Raw genomic sequence first — 15,104 nt, 5'->3', positions numbered from 1 at the left:
TTATAGGCAAAGCTCCATGGTATAGTATGCAAATTAGCTCAATTCCAAGAGAGGGAAGGAAGGTTTGTTGGGGGTCATGGGTTGGGATTTCCATGGGTGGGCAATTGCACAGAAGCCTGAGATAAATAGTGTGTGCTCAATGTCAAGTGTCAGCAGTAAAGCCAACAAAACTGGGGAAGTAAAACTGGGAGGTCTTGTTAGAGACCCCATATGGAGACCTCGGACTAATGCTGGTGGAGGAATTGACTGCGTTAGACTATCCCTAACATTAGAAGGGTCTTAGGTCCACAGTTTCCAACATGACTCCACCCTGGAGGACCCCAGCCGTAATATAACTGGCAACCAATCATGTACAAAACTCCACCTCCGCCATCAGTCAGTTCTACCTACAGAGTCCGATCATATGAGGTGGGTATAAAACTCTGCAGAACTGCAAGTCCCAACAAACCTTCCTGCCTAAACAAATCATGAACCTGTGTGCAAAACTTAAAGGGGATCTTTCACCACCTCTACCACTTTCCATCCTTCAATCGGTGCCGCTCCACTGATTCTGGGACAGTTGAAATTTTTTCTCTAGCCCTCTCCACTCCCAGGCAATCATTCCTGTTAGTTGTGACACCCAATATATTAATTTGGCTCCCTCCTGCCACAAGGGGCGGTCCCAGACTACCTGCTTCAGGCTAATTAACATATTGGGGACTGAAATTAACAGCATCGATTGCTCAGGAATGGTGAGGGCTAGAGAAAAAATTCCAACTGTCCCGGAATCAGTGAAACAGCGACTATTAAATGATACAATGAACAGGAGCTGGAGGAGGAGGTGGATTGGGTGAAGGAGGAAGCGGAGGGGGGTGAAGGAGGAGGCGGAGGGGGTGAAGGAGGAGGGGGTGAAGGAGGATGCGGAGGGGGTGAAGGAGGAGGTGGGGGTGGAGATGGGTTCTCTTCAGAAAGTAAGTAAATATGGAAACAATATATGCAATATTATATGTAATAGAAACGTATGGATGTAGCAGAGCTGAGTTTGTTCTGTAACTGGTACTATGTGCTACTATGAGATCTCAGTTGGCACTTTATGGCAGTGACGCACTCGGCTCTGCTACATCTCTATGTCTACGCTGCACATTCTCACATCGGAGCTGTTTCATTACAGATGTGAAGACGATGCAGCCGGGATTGCTGGGCAGAGAGGAGTAAGACACAAGGAATAATAGAGTCAGGCCCGGAAGGCCACTCACGTTCCCTTCATGCTCCATAAAACCACTACAGAGCTATGAATGGCCCCAGCTGGCGCTCCGCTCCGAAAATCAGTGTCACTGGCTGGTGCCTCCAAGACGCACAATGAACTCCTTCTAGAAACTGCCAGACTGAAGGCAACCGCGACAGTAGCCGACATGTCATGAGTGGTGCGAGCCCGGGTATCTAAGCTAGAAGGTGTGACACTGAGCGGGGTATCTAAGCCATCAGATGTGACACTGAGCGGGTTATCTAAGCCATCAGATGAGACACTGAGCGGGGTATCTAAGCCATCAGATGTGACACTGAGCGGGGTATCTAAGCTATCAGATGTGACACTGAGCAGGGTATCTAAGCTATCAGATGTGACACTGAGCGGGGTATCTAAGCTATCAGATGTGACACTGAGCGGGGTATCTAAGCCATCAGATGTGACACTGAGCGGGGTATCTAAGCCATCAGATGTGACACTGAGCGGGGTATCTAAGCTATCAGATGTGACACTGAGCGGGGTATCTAAGCTATCAGATGTGACACTGAGCGGGGTATCTAAGCCATCAGATGTGACACTGAGCGGGGTATCTAAGCTATCAGATGTGACACTGAGCGGGGTATCTAAGCCATCAGATGTGACACTGAGCGGGGTATCTAAGCCATCAGATGTGACACTGAGCGGGGTATCTAAGCTATCAGATGTGACACTGAGCCTGGGTATCTAAGCTATCAGATGTCACACTGAGCGGGGTATCTAAGCTATCAGATGTGACACTGAGCGGGGTATCTAAGCCATAAATGTGACACTGAGTGGGGTATCTAAGCTATCAGATGTGACACTGAGCGGGGTATCTAAGCTATCAGATGTGACACTGAGCGGGGTATCTAAGCTATCAGATGTGACACTGAGCGGGGTATCTAAGCTATCAGATGTGACACTGAGCGGGGTATCTAAGCTATCAGATGTGACACTGAGCGGGGTATCTAAGCTATCAGATGTGACACTGAGCCAGGATATCCTAGGATGCTGCTGTTGAGTTGACTGTACTTCTTGATGTGAACACGGGTCAATACTGAGAACATCTCCAAGGACATCAGATTCGGGGATTACACATGTGAGGAGGTCCCTGGAGATCGGGGACGATTCTACAATCCTGGTGGTGCCCGGCCCCTGCCCCTGTATAATGTATAATGTACCAGTCACATAGAACATATCAGATAGACAGATGGAGGTCCCCTCTATAAGAAGGGGTTGTGGTCGGTGGGCTCACACAAGTTGATCAGATATCTCTGTACCACTGTAACTTTATATTACTTTATTACTATTCTGATTATTTTATTATTACATGAGCCCCCTCCCCTCCCCCCCAGACCCCCGGCCGCACCTTCACCAGCGCTGGTTGCATAAACTCCATTGTGATAAACAGGGCAGAAGACGGGCTTAGCTTTGACACAGATACATGTTGGCAGCAGGAGAAGCAGCACAATCTGTTCAGATGTTTAAAAGATGAAGTTCGCAGCCCGTCCATCGCTACCACCACAACAGCCCCCTCCCCAACCGCCGCCACCTGATATAAATACTTGTTGGCCCACAGCAGTATTCCCAACTTACTATAATCAAGAGGTTTCCCCAGCAATGTCTCCAGAGGATAGATAGATAGATAGATAGATAGATAGATAGATAGATAGGAGATAGATAGATAGATAGATAGATAGATAGATAGATAGATAGGAGATAGATAGATAGATAGATAGATAGATAGATAGATAGATAGATAGATAGATAGGAGATAGATAGATAGATAGATAGATAGATAGATAGATAGGAGATAGATAGATAGATAGATAGATAGATAGATAGATAGATAGGAGATAGATAGATAGATAGATAGATAGATAGATGATAGATAGATAGATAGATAGATAGATAGATAGATAGATAGATAGGAGATAGATAGATAGATAGATAGATAGATAGATAGATAGGAGATAGATAAATAGATAGATAGATAGATAGATAGATAGGAGATAGATAGATAGATAGATAGATAGATAGATAGATAGATAGATAGATAGGAGATAGATAGATAGATAGATAGATAGATAGATGATAGATAGATAGATAGATAGATAGGAGATAGATAGATAGATAGATAGATAGATAGATAGGAGATAGATAGATAGATAGATAGGAGATAGATAGATAGATAGATAGATAGATAGATAGATAGATAGATAGAAGATAGATAGATAGATAGATAGATAGGAGATAGATAGATAGATAGATAGATAGATAGATAGGAGATAGATAGATAGATAGGAGATAGATAGATAGATAGATAGATAGATAGATAGATAGATAGGAGATAGATAGATAGATAGGAGATAGATAGATAGATAGATAGATAGATAGATAGATAGATAGATAGAAGATAGATAGATAGATAGATAGATAGATAGGAGATAGATAGATAGATAGATAGATAGATAGATAGGAGATAGATAGATAGATAGATAGATAGATAGATAGGAGATAGATAGATAGATAGATAGATAGGAGATAGATAGATAGATAGATAGATAGATAGATAGATAGATAGGAGATAGATAGATAGATAGATAGATAGATAGATAGGAGATAGATAGATAGATAGGAGATAGATAGATAGATAGATAGATAGATAGATAGATAGATAGGAGATAGATAGGAGATAGATAGATAGATAGGAGATAGATAGATAGATAGATAGATAGATAGATAGATAGATAGATAGATAGGAGATAGATAGATAGATAGGAGATAGATAGATAGATAGATAGATAGATAGATAGATAGATAGAAGATAGATAGATAGATAGATAGATAGATAGGAGATAGATAGATAGATAGATAGATAGATAGATAGGAGATAGATAGATAGATAGATAGATAGATAGGAGATAGATAGATAGATAGATAGATAGGAGATAGATAGATAGATAGATAGATAGATAGATAGATAGATAGATAGGAGATAGATAGATAGATAGATAGATAGATAGATAGATAGGAGATAGATAGATAGATAGGAGATAGATAGATAGATAGATAGATAGATAGATAGATAGATAGATAGATAGGAGATAGATAGGAGATAGATAGATAGATAGGAGATAGATAGATAGATAGATAGATAGATAGATAGATAGAAGATAGATAGATAGATAGATAGATAGATAGATAGATAGATAGGAGATAGATAGATAGATAGATAGATAGATAGATGATAGATAGATAGATAGGAGATAGATAGATAGATAGATAGATAGATAGATAGATAGATAGGAGATAGATAGATAGATAGGAGATAGATAGATAGATAGATAGATAGATAGATAGAAGATAGATAGATAGATAGATAGATAGATAGATAGATAGGAGATAGATAGATAGATAGATAGATAGATAGATAGATAGGAGATAGATAGATAGATAGATAGATAGATAGATAGGAGATAGATAGATAGATAGATAGATAGATAGATAGGAGATAGATAGATAGATAGATAGATAGGAGATAGATAGATAGATAGGAGATAGATAGATAGATAGATAGATAGATAGATAGATAGATAGATAGGAGATAGATAGACAGGAGATAGATAGATAGATAGATAGATAGATAGATAGATAGATAGAAGATAGATAGATAGATAGATAGATAGATAGATAGGAGATAGATAGATAGATAGATAGATAGATAGATAGATAGATGATAGATAGGAGATAGATAGATAGATAGGAGATAGATAGATAGATAGATAGATAGATAGATAGGAGATAGATAGATAGATAGGAGATAGATAGATAGATAGATAGATAGATAGATAGATAGATAGATAGAAGATAGATAGATAGATAGATAGATAGATAGATAGGAGATAGATAGATAGATAGATAGATAGATAGATAGATAGGAGATAGATAGATAGATAGATAGATAGATAGATAGATAGGAGATAGATAGATAGATAGATAGATAGATAGATAGATAGGAGATAGATAGATAGATAGATAGATAGATAGATAGGAGATAGATAGATAGATAGATAGATAAATAGATAGATAGATAGATAGATAGGAGATAGATAGATAGATAGGAGATAGATAGATAGGAGATAGATAGATAGATAGATAGATAGATAGATAGATAGATAGGAGATAGATAGATAGATAGATAGATAGATAGATAGGAGATAGATAGATAGATAGATAGATAGATAGATAGGAGATAGATAGATAGATAGATAGATAGGAGATAGATAGATAGATAGATAGATAGATAGATAGATAGGAGATAGATAGATAGATAGATAGATAAATAGATAGATAGATAGATAGATAGGAGATAGATAGATAGATAGGAGATAGATAGATAGGAGATAGATAGATAGATAGATAGATAGATAGATAGGAGATAGATAGATAGATAGATGATAGATAGATAGATAGATAGATAGATAGGAGATAGATAGATAGATAGATAGATAGATAGATAGGAGATAGATAGATAGATAGATAGATAGATATTTTCTTCACATTCATCCTTTTACAATGTAGCTTTCTCCATCTTTCCTTCTCCACATCTTGACTCCGTCTCCTATTAATTCTGCCTTCCACCAATCAATAAGAGATTGTTCCGTCAGATGTCAGCACTTCCCTGAGTGATACGGACGACGCAGCAGGATCATGACCATTAATTACATTAACGAAGAGCCGTGCGCCTGACGCTGAGCATTGATTACACATCGCCACCTCAGCACTATTCCGCCAGCGGGAGGCCGCCTTCCTTCTTTCCATCCTTCCTTCCTTCCATCCTTCCTTCCTTCCATCCTTCTTTCCCTCCTTCCTTCCTTCTTAGTAACATGCGCTGTCATCTCTTTACATTCACAATAATTCACAAGATTCACAAAAAACAAATCTAGAATCAATGGAAGAAGGTTTTTTAACCCTTAAATAAAAGGTTCCTGCCCCACAATATGGGTCTTATCTATTTCCATAGACTTCTATAGCTATAGGAGGCCCATCCCATAGGAACTGGGGATTGGACCCCCGTCCCCTCCAGCAGTCACACACTGATCACCACTGACACAAATTATGGGGCCCTTGGAGAAAAGGGGCCAAACCTTGGTAAAAGGGTAGTAAGAGACAGCTCCCCCTCCTACCAATGGGCCTGCCCTACAATGTGGGTCTTATCTAGTTCCATAGACTTCTATAGCTATGGGAGGCCCTCCCCCTCCCCCTCCTACCAATGTGCCCTGGATTAGTTTAATGGACTAACTCTATGTTATATAATGAAATTCAGAATATCTAGATATATGCAGATAATCAGATATAAAGTATCTAGAGATTCAGGAAATGGAAATTGAGGCTTTTCAACTCCCGAAAAGAAATTATTGACTAAAACCAGGACAACGATAGAATTGTGTTACTGAGTATGAATGAAATAGATGGAAATATGTTTTTAGAAAATGAAGAGTCCGGAAATGACCCAACAATGAGATATAATAACGCCACTGCCATACACTGCAAGAAATACAAAAATAATACATCCTCTAGAGCCTCCCACCCCGGGCAGTATATTGGATTTATGGAACAATTCTATGACACATAAAGAAATTCAGAATTTCTAGATATATCTAGATATTAAAGAATTTAATGAAGTTTTTTTGTGGTCCTTTCCTTGGCTTTAGCGGCCCTTCTAATGGGGTTAGTGGGCCCTTTTATTGGGATTAGTGGCCCTTCTAATGCGGTTAGTGGCCCTTCTAATGGGGTTAGTGGCCCTTTTATTGGGGTTATTGGCCCTTTTATTGGGATTAGTGGCCCTTCTAATGCGGTTAGTGGCCCTTCTAATGGGGTTAGTGGCCCTTTCATTGGGGTTAGTGGTCCTTTTATTAGGGTTAGTAGCCCTTTTATTGGGGTTAGTGACCCTTCTAATGGGGTTAGTTTCCCTTTTATTGGGGTTATTGGCCCTTTTATTGGGGTTAGTGGCCCTTTTATTGGGGTTAGTGGCCCTTGTAATGGGGTTAGTGTCCCTTTTATTGGGGTTAGTGGCCCTTTCATTGGGGGTACTGGTCTTTCTAATGTGGTTAGTGTCCCTTTTATTGGGGTTAGTGACCCTTCTAATGGTGTTAGTGTCCCTTTTATTGGGGTTATTGGCCCTTTTATTGGGGTTATTGGCCCTTTCATTGGGGGTACTGGCCTTTCTAATGTGGTTAGAGGTCCTTTTATTGGGGTTAGTGGCCCTTCCAATGGGGTTAGTGGCCCTTCTTATTGTTGTTAGTGGTCCTGTTATTGGGGTTAGTGGCCCTTTATTAGGGTTAGTGGCCCTTTTATTGGGGTTATTGGCCATGATATTGGGGTTAGTGGCCCTTTTATTAGGGTTAGTGGCCCTTTAAGTACAGACATCAGTGGATATATTACATCATATTATTCTAGAAGGTGCAGAAGCTTCTAAGCCTTGACTTCTGACAAGATTCTCTACTCCAGGTTCCTGTGCTGGCGAATAAGTGTCCTCTCCCAGCAGGACAGGAGCCACGACCATCTGCCCGACCTCCTGTCACAGAGAAGAGGGCAGGCAAGGCCCCCGCAGGTGCCAGCTGTACAGGACCAAGGAATCCAAATCACAAAAGACAGTGCGCCGACTAGAAAAATCTCAGATATTTAACACCTACTAGATGGAGGGAAACAATAGAGCCGTGAATAAGCTGACCTCCGGGGAACTCTGGGATGGTCGACCATAGGGCTGGACAAAAGTGTAGCCAAAAATGTCAAAAACAGAACGAAAAACATGAAAACAAAAACTACAAAAAATTACAAAAATGATACACTAGACCCAACCTACAGTATAGTATGTCTAGGTAACAAGGCATCAGTTCCATCGGTGCTACTAAAAACATCCAATACTGGGCCTAATGTTTTAAAAAAAAGTCACAGCAATTTTCAAAAAGTTTCCTTCTTATGGTGCAAAAACACTGAAGAAGGACTGGAGAACAAAAACAAGGAAAAAATTACACGGATCCAAGCTAAAGAACATTATGTCTGCTCAGTGACATCAAACGCTTTGGGGCTACGAAATAATATCCAAAACTGGGACACAGTTTTTCAAAAACTTTTTCAAAAAGTTTCATTTTTATGGTTTTAAAACTGAAACAAGACAGAAAAACAATAAGAAAAAAAGTTACCAAAACAATCTATTAGACAGACACAACCTGAAGAAGAACACTGCAAATGAACAACTGGATCCTGAATTTTTGGAAAAATATTTTCAAAAAGTTTCTTTTTTATGGTCTAAAAACACTGCCAGAACAGAACTGGAAACAAAAACAAGGGAAAAGTTACAAAAATATATTCTAAATAGATCCAACCTACAGAACACTGTGTCTGCTTAGAAACACACCAACCCCTTTGGTGCTACTAAAGACTTCTGCCACTCGGCCCAAATTTTTCACAAATTGTTGTGGGTTGAGGACTGGAAAAGAATAACAAGAAAAAAATGACAAAAATGATAGGGTGGGCGGATCCGAAGACAATAGGTCTGTGTAGGAATACATCATCCCCTCTGGCGCTAGTAAAAAACTTCCACTGATTTAAAAAATTTCAAAAACATTTTCAAAAAGTTTCCTTTTGATGGTCCAAAAACGTAATCCGGCACCATTGAGAGGACTTTAAGCTCCATCAGGACAGGACTGGGTACAGTGGCCATCACTAAAGACTAAAGTTAACCCACTGGTGACCAGATGAGTACAGGTCCTCCAGAATCGTCTGTTTGGGTCCTCCAGAAGTTCTTATTGGGTCTTCAGTCTCCATGATGGTCTCTCTGCTGGTTGTGATGACTGATTTCAAGGGCGTGAATACTTTTGCAATCCCCTTGTTTTCCTATCTCATTGTGTCTAGAACCCCGGAGCTGTCCTGACGTGACTCGGGCCAATAATCTGATGGAAGGCTTTTACCTGCACATTTTATCCAGAGCCACAAACCCGCTGACTCAGCAGCTATTAATTTTACATGGGACCGAATGCACGGAAATGTTCCCGCTGTGGATTCTGCACATTTACAGGTAGCGCCCTTTATTCAAATAACTTTATCGACAAAAATTTGTAATATTAAAAAATTCAAACTTTCAGCTATTTTGATGCCGCTGACTGGAATTTAGGGGTCGGCAACACAATAACAATAACCAATAGCTTTTCTCATATTCATGGTTGCCCCCACCCCCATCTGTACAGAGATAGATAGATAGATAGATAGATAGATAGATAGATAGATAGGAGATAGATAGATAGATAGATAGATAGATAGATAGATAGATAGATAGATAGGAGATAGATAGATAGATAGATAGATAGATAGATAGGAGATAGATAGAGAGATAGATAGATAGATAGATAGATAGATAGGATAGATAGGAGATAGATAGATAGATAGATAGATAGATAGATAGATAGATAGGAGATAGATAGATAGATAGATAGATAGGAGATAGAGAGATAGATAGATAGATAGATAGATAGATAGATAGATAGATAGGAGATAGATAGGAGATAGAGAGATAGATAGATAGATAGATAGATAGATAGATAGATAGATAGATAGATAGGAGATAAGATAGATAGATAGATATGAGATAGATAGATAGATAGATAGATAGATAGATAGATAGATAGATAGATAGATAGGAGATAGATAGATAGATAGATAGATAGATAGATAGATAGATAGGAGATAGATAGATAGGATAGATAGGAGATAGATAGAGATAGATAGATAGGAGATAGATAGATAGGATAGATAGGAGATAGATAGATAGAGAGATAGACATGAGATAGATAGATAGATAGATAGATAGATAGGAGATAGATAGATAGATAGATAGATAGATAGATAGATAGGAGATAGATAGATAGATAGATAGATAGATAGATAGATAGATAGATAGATAGATAGGAGATAGATAGATAGATAGATAGATAGATAGATAGATAGATAGATAATATCCCCTGTACATTACATCTGATCTTAGGACCGAGTTACAAAGTGGAATCCGCTGATGAAACAGCGTAGTAGTAACAATTTTTGTGTCTCTCTTGCCCCCCCCCAATCTCCAGACAAGAAACGTAATGTTTCTAAATAGTCTACAGAGTGTCAGAGCGCCCCCAGCCATGATGAGACCCCTCTGTAGGGAGTATGTGGCATATAAAGTGACCCCACTATAGGGGATACAAGGTGTATGATGAGACCCCGCTTTAAGGGCTAGTTCACACGGGGGCAAGGAGGCGGATTTTGACAGCAGATTTCGCCTCACAATCCGCCTCCATACAATGGTGGTCTATGGAGACCATTAGCGTTCTTTTTTCTGCTAGCGGCATGTTGCCCTTTCTTCAGCGGCTCCGCGGCATCCGCCTGGTGACAGCGACCTCTATTATTGGCCCATTCATTTGAGCCGGCTCCGGAGGGGGAAGTTGCGACCGCGACAGTCGTGGCAGGCAGGTTTTGATCCAAGAGCGATGCGGCTCCCCGTGTCACTCCAGGTGCCAAAATCCGCCCCACCTGCCCCCGTGTGAACTGGCCCTAAGGGGTACATGACACATGATGAGACCCCACTGTAGGGAGTATGTGGCGCATGAAGTGACCCTGCTATAGGGGCTACAAGGTGTATGATGAGACCCCGGGGTACATGGCGGCGCCCACTGCCCTATTTCGTACTTCTCTATATAATACGCCGCTCCGTTTCCTTCCTCCCACGTCTGAGCCGCTCTGCGCTTCTTCCTCCGCCCGTGTTCACACCTTGCACTGCCTGGAACAGCTCGTACGAGCCGAGGATGAAATATTTACTGCGTATTCACATTAGGTGACATTTAGAGGTTCGGGGTGTGTGAAAGCAGAAGGAGGCGCCAAAACGAAAAAATATATCACACACGGCAAACTACGTCAGCGAGCGAGACTCATCAACCTCAGCCTTAAGGGATCCCCAAAAATAAGCTGATCTGCCTGGGAACCGGCCACAATGTAGATACAATGGCCCCCCCCTGACCCTGGGATATAAAGGGGGGTTCTCCACTCAGGACCCCGACTCCACAGGGGCTAAAGAAGTTTATTGCCCATTCCCTGGTGGTCTCCGCCCGTTTACTTCCCATTCTCCCAGCTGAGGGTTTGTTACATTTGTATCCAGTGTATTCTGGTAATTGTATCCTGTACTGGTGGTTTGTTACAATGTGTCAGCGCAGGTGAGATGATTCCGTTGTCCCTCCGCACAGACACTGATAGGTTCCTGCGCCCATTTTCGGCTACGTCTTTCTGCGGTTACGTCTTTGTCACCTTCCCAGTAGCAGAATGAATAAGAGGCGAGGATTCGATGACGGACTCCGCGGCTTCATGAGAGGCCACTGAACTCGCTGTGTGGAGACAGCGCAAGGCCCGAGGGGGAGCGAGGCATTTCGTAACCCAGCCGGCCTCTACTGGGAAGTGGATGAGAGAACCCCCCCCCCCCCCCAACCACTACTCCCCTCCCCCAACTATAAACAGATGACCTCACCGGCCTCAGGCACAGAAAGGGTTAAAAGAACTGAGTTTTCTGTAATATCACTCCATGTAATGAGAAATGTACATTCAATGTGGAGGACAGAGACACTTAAAGGGGTGGTCCATATACTGTACTGGGTTGGATACTGGAACTGAGATCCGCCCCCGCCTTATACAGTGATAGGGTCGGAATACCCCTATAAGGACAAGTCCATCTGGTATCTCTGTATGCGGGGGAAACCAGATTACTCTTATATATGTAAGAAAGACCAATCCTAAATACATGTAATGATATGCAAAAGGGGCGTGTCTGTGACAACCAATAACCTGGAATCATTACAGTAGCTTAACAAATGGCGCAGTCTCCTAACCTGAGAACTACATCAGCTACATCCTAGGGAGGGACAACAGAAACATCGTACCTGTGCTGACACATTGTAACAAAACACCAGTACTGGATACAATTACCAGAGTACACTGGATACAATTGTAACAAACCCTCAGCTGGGAATTCTGAGAAGCTGAGAATGGTTTCCTTGAGCCGAGGTTGTCACGCTCCCCTTTAAGGAGTCCACATCTGTCTTCTGTTCCATCATAGACCAGGTGACGGATCGGTCCCATAATGAACAACAATGGCGCCCGGCGCACCCCAACCCCTTACAGCAAGTTCTGGCGGTTTTTCTTATTCCAAATATCCCAGAATGTGACAATGAAAGTCCGGTTGTCACAGCCCCGCCCACCTCCAAACCCATCACCTAACGCCCCAGCGATATCACGTAGCCCAGAATGGAGTTGTCAGTTGTCAGCCCCCCCCCCCCCCTTCCCGCCTGTGGCCCCGCCTACAAATTTTAGGTTAAATTCCAGCTGGTAGCTTTGGTCTCCACATCGAATTTCAGTTTTGATTTTGTATTTTTTTAACCCTTTTATTCGCACTTTGCCGATTTTACGTTTTTTTTTTTGGTTTGTTTGTTTGCAGCGGATATTAATTAAAGGAAATATAAAAAAAAAATCTGCCAAATATTAAATCTGGAACTGGAGGAAATTTTTATCCTGGAAGAAATTCAATATTGAAGTCAGAAATATGTTTCCTGTCTCGCACGTCAATCTCTGCCAGAATTTTTTATTTTGTACTTTTTCGTAGACTCTACATCTCCTGCGTTCGATTAGCGGGACGTCGGCTCTCGCTGCACAAATTTTAACAATTTTTATAAAAAATTTTTATTAATTTTAATCTTAATTTTCTTAATTTCTTTAAAATATTTTTACAATATCTCATGTCTAATGATACCGAGGCCCAAATCCTCTGCACAGACATAGACATGACCAAGCTGCAGTCTCCACTAGAGGGAGCTCAAGCGCATGCGGCGTATGATAAGAGCTCCCCCTGGTGGTGGCAGTAGACAGGGAGATTTCTACCAAGCAACCTTATGGCCGTGACCTTAATCTTCAGCGGTATCGGCAAGAGTCTGGGGCCACCGATGGGGGGATATTGCTGTAAGTCATGGCAACATTGTATACAGAGGAAATACCGTAATTGTAAAACCAGAGAATTAGAGGGCGGTGCAAAAGTATTCACACCCCATAACTTTTTCACTTTTTGTTACCTTACAGCTTTATTATAGTTATCAATTTGCTTTAACATCAAGTGACAACAATAGATCCTAATGACAAAAAGATTTTTTTTAAAATTTTTTTGGTAATTCCTCATTTACTAAGTATTCACACCTTATGCCAAGACATTGAGGATCGTTCTCAGATGCAACAATTCCCATAAGATAAAAATAAGGACCTATAAACGAGAGGTGCAGGGAAGGTCCTAAAGATCACAGTGGCCTCCATCAATCTTGTATGGAAAATTTTTGGCCCTACCAGGACTCTACCTTGGTCAACCCACAGAAATTGGGCAACAGGGATTGACGCCCCCCCCCCCCCCCCCCCGGACAGAAGAGGATCTGAAGAGAAAAATGGGGGAAAAACAAAGAGAAGTGGTCCAAGCTTGTCTTGCCATATCGGAGAAGGCCTGAGGCTGTAGTCATAGGAACAAAGTAATCAATAAAGGGTGTGAATACTTTTGCAAATGAGGAATTTCAGTAATAGACTCATGACAAAATTTATATACAAGTGTGTCAAGGTTGCATGGTCATACCCAAGAAGACCCGAGGCTGTACACACTCTAGCAAAGTACAAAATAAGGGGTGTGAATACTTTTGCAAATGTGATAATTCATTAATAGGCCTGTGCCAAAATTGTTTATATTCTTGGTTCTTGATTACATACTAGTGTGCCAAGGTTGTATCATCGTACCCAAGAAGACCAGAGGCTACAAACTACTACATAACAGGTGTGAATATTTTTGCAAATGCAATATCTCAGTGACAGACCTGTGTCAATATCTTATTCTAATATCAGCGCTTGCCAAGATTTCATGAAATACAAGTCAGCCAAACTAGGGGCATCATATCCGAGGAAATCTGAAAGAACTAAATAAAGGGTGTGAATACTTATGCAAATATCTTAGAAACAGGCCCATGCCAATACTTGATGAAATACGAGTGTGCCAAGGTTGTATGGTGACACCCAAGAAGACGCGAGGTCGGAGTTGTTCCAATAAAGGACTAAATAAAAGCTGTGAATATTTTTGCAAAAGTAATTTCTCCGAAACAGACGGGTGCCAAGACTTGATCCTAACATTGGCCGATACCATTCTGAAATGAAATAGAAGAGCGCCAAGTTTGTATCGAAATACCCAAGACGACCTGAGGCGGTAATGACCTCAACAAAGTACTAAATAAAGGGTGTGAATACTTTTGCAAATGTGATATTTCAGAAAGAAGCTCCGGCCAATGTCTGATTTTTAATGCTGGCCCGTGCCAGAATTTGATGAAGCACAAGTAAGGCTGTAGTCATTGCAACTGAGGGTGTGAATACTTTTGCAAACGTAATATCTCAAAAACAGGCCCATGCCAATATATGATTCAAACCGGATTGAGTCCCGAGTCCCGCAGTGAGGGGTGCAGAGGAGCGGGGGGCGGGCACTGCCAGGCTGGTGATTGCTGATTATAGGTCTTTCCAGAAAAATATCTCTCGCTAATTTCTAAATGATTGCAATTAAAGTTTTATCTCTCAAGAAGGAAATAAACCCTTTGCAGGTGTCGGCTGTAAATAAGAAATGCCAGGAGTGATGGAGGATGAGAGCTCTACAGGATCGGCATTGACAACCCTCCCAGGATCCTACAAGACCCCAAGGCTGGCGCTGTGCCCGGGCTGCGATCCACAATGGCGCTCATGGCACAGCAGGGTCTATGGGGCCGGCAAA

General features: G+C 41.3%; 1 protein-coding gene across 1 annotated transcript in view; it reads right to left on the bottom strand.

Annotated features, from left to right (window-relative positions):
* Positions 1 to 15,104, bottom strand: part of IGSF11 (immunoglobulin superfamily member 11) — a 236,411-nt gene that overhangs the window by 37,032 nt on the left and 184,275 nt on the right. The gene's annotated exons all lie outside the window — the stretch shown is intronic.

This window comes from Leptodactylus fuscus, chromosome 2, assembly GCF_031893055.1.
Source record: "Leptodactylus fuscus isolate aLepFus1 chromosome 2, aLepFus1.hap2, whole genome shotgun sequence".
Lineage (NCBI taxonomy): Eukaryota > Metazoa > Chordata > Amphibia > Anura > Leptodactylidae > Leptodactylus > Leptodactylus fuscus.
The sequence above is the reverse complement of the archived record's forward strand: the minus strand, read 5'-3'. Positions and strand labels throughout refer to the sequence as shown.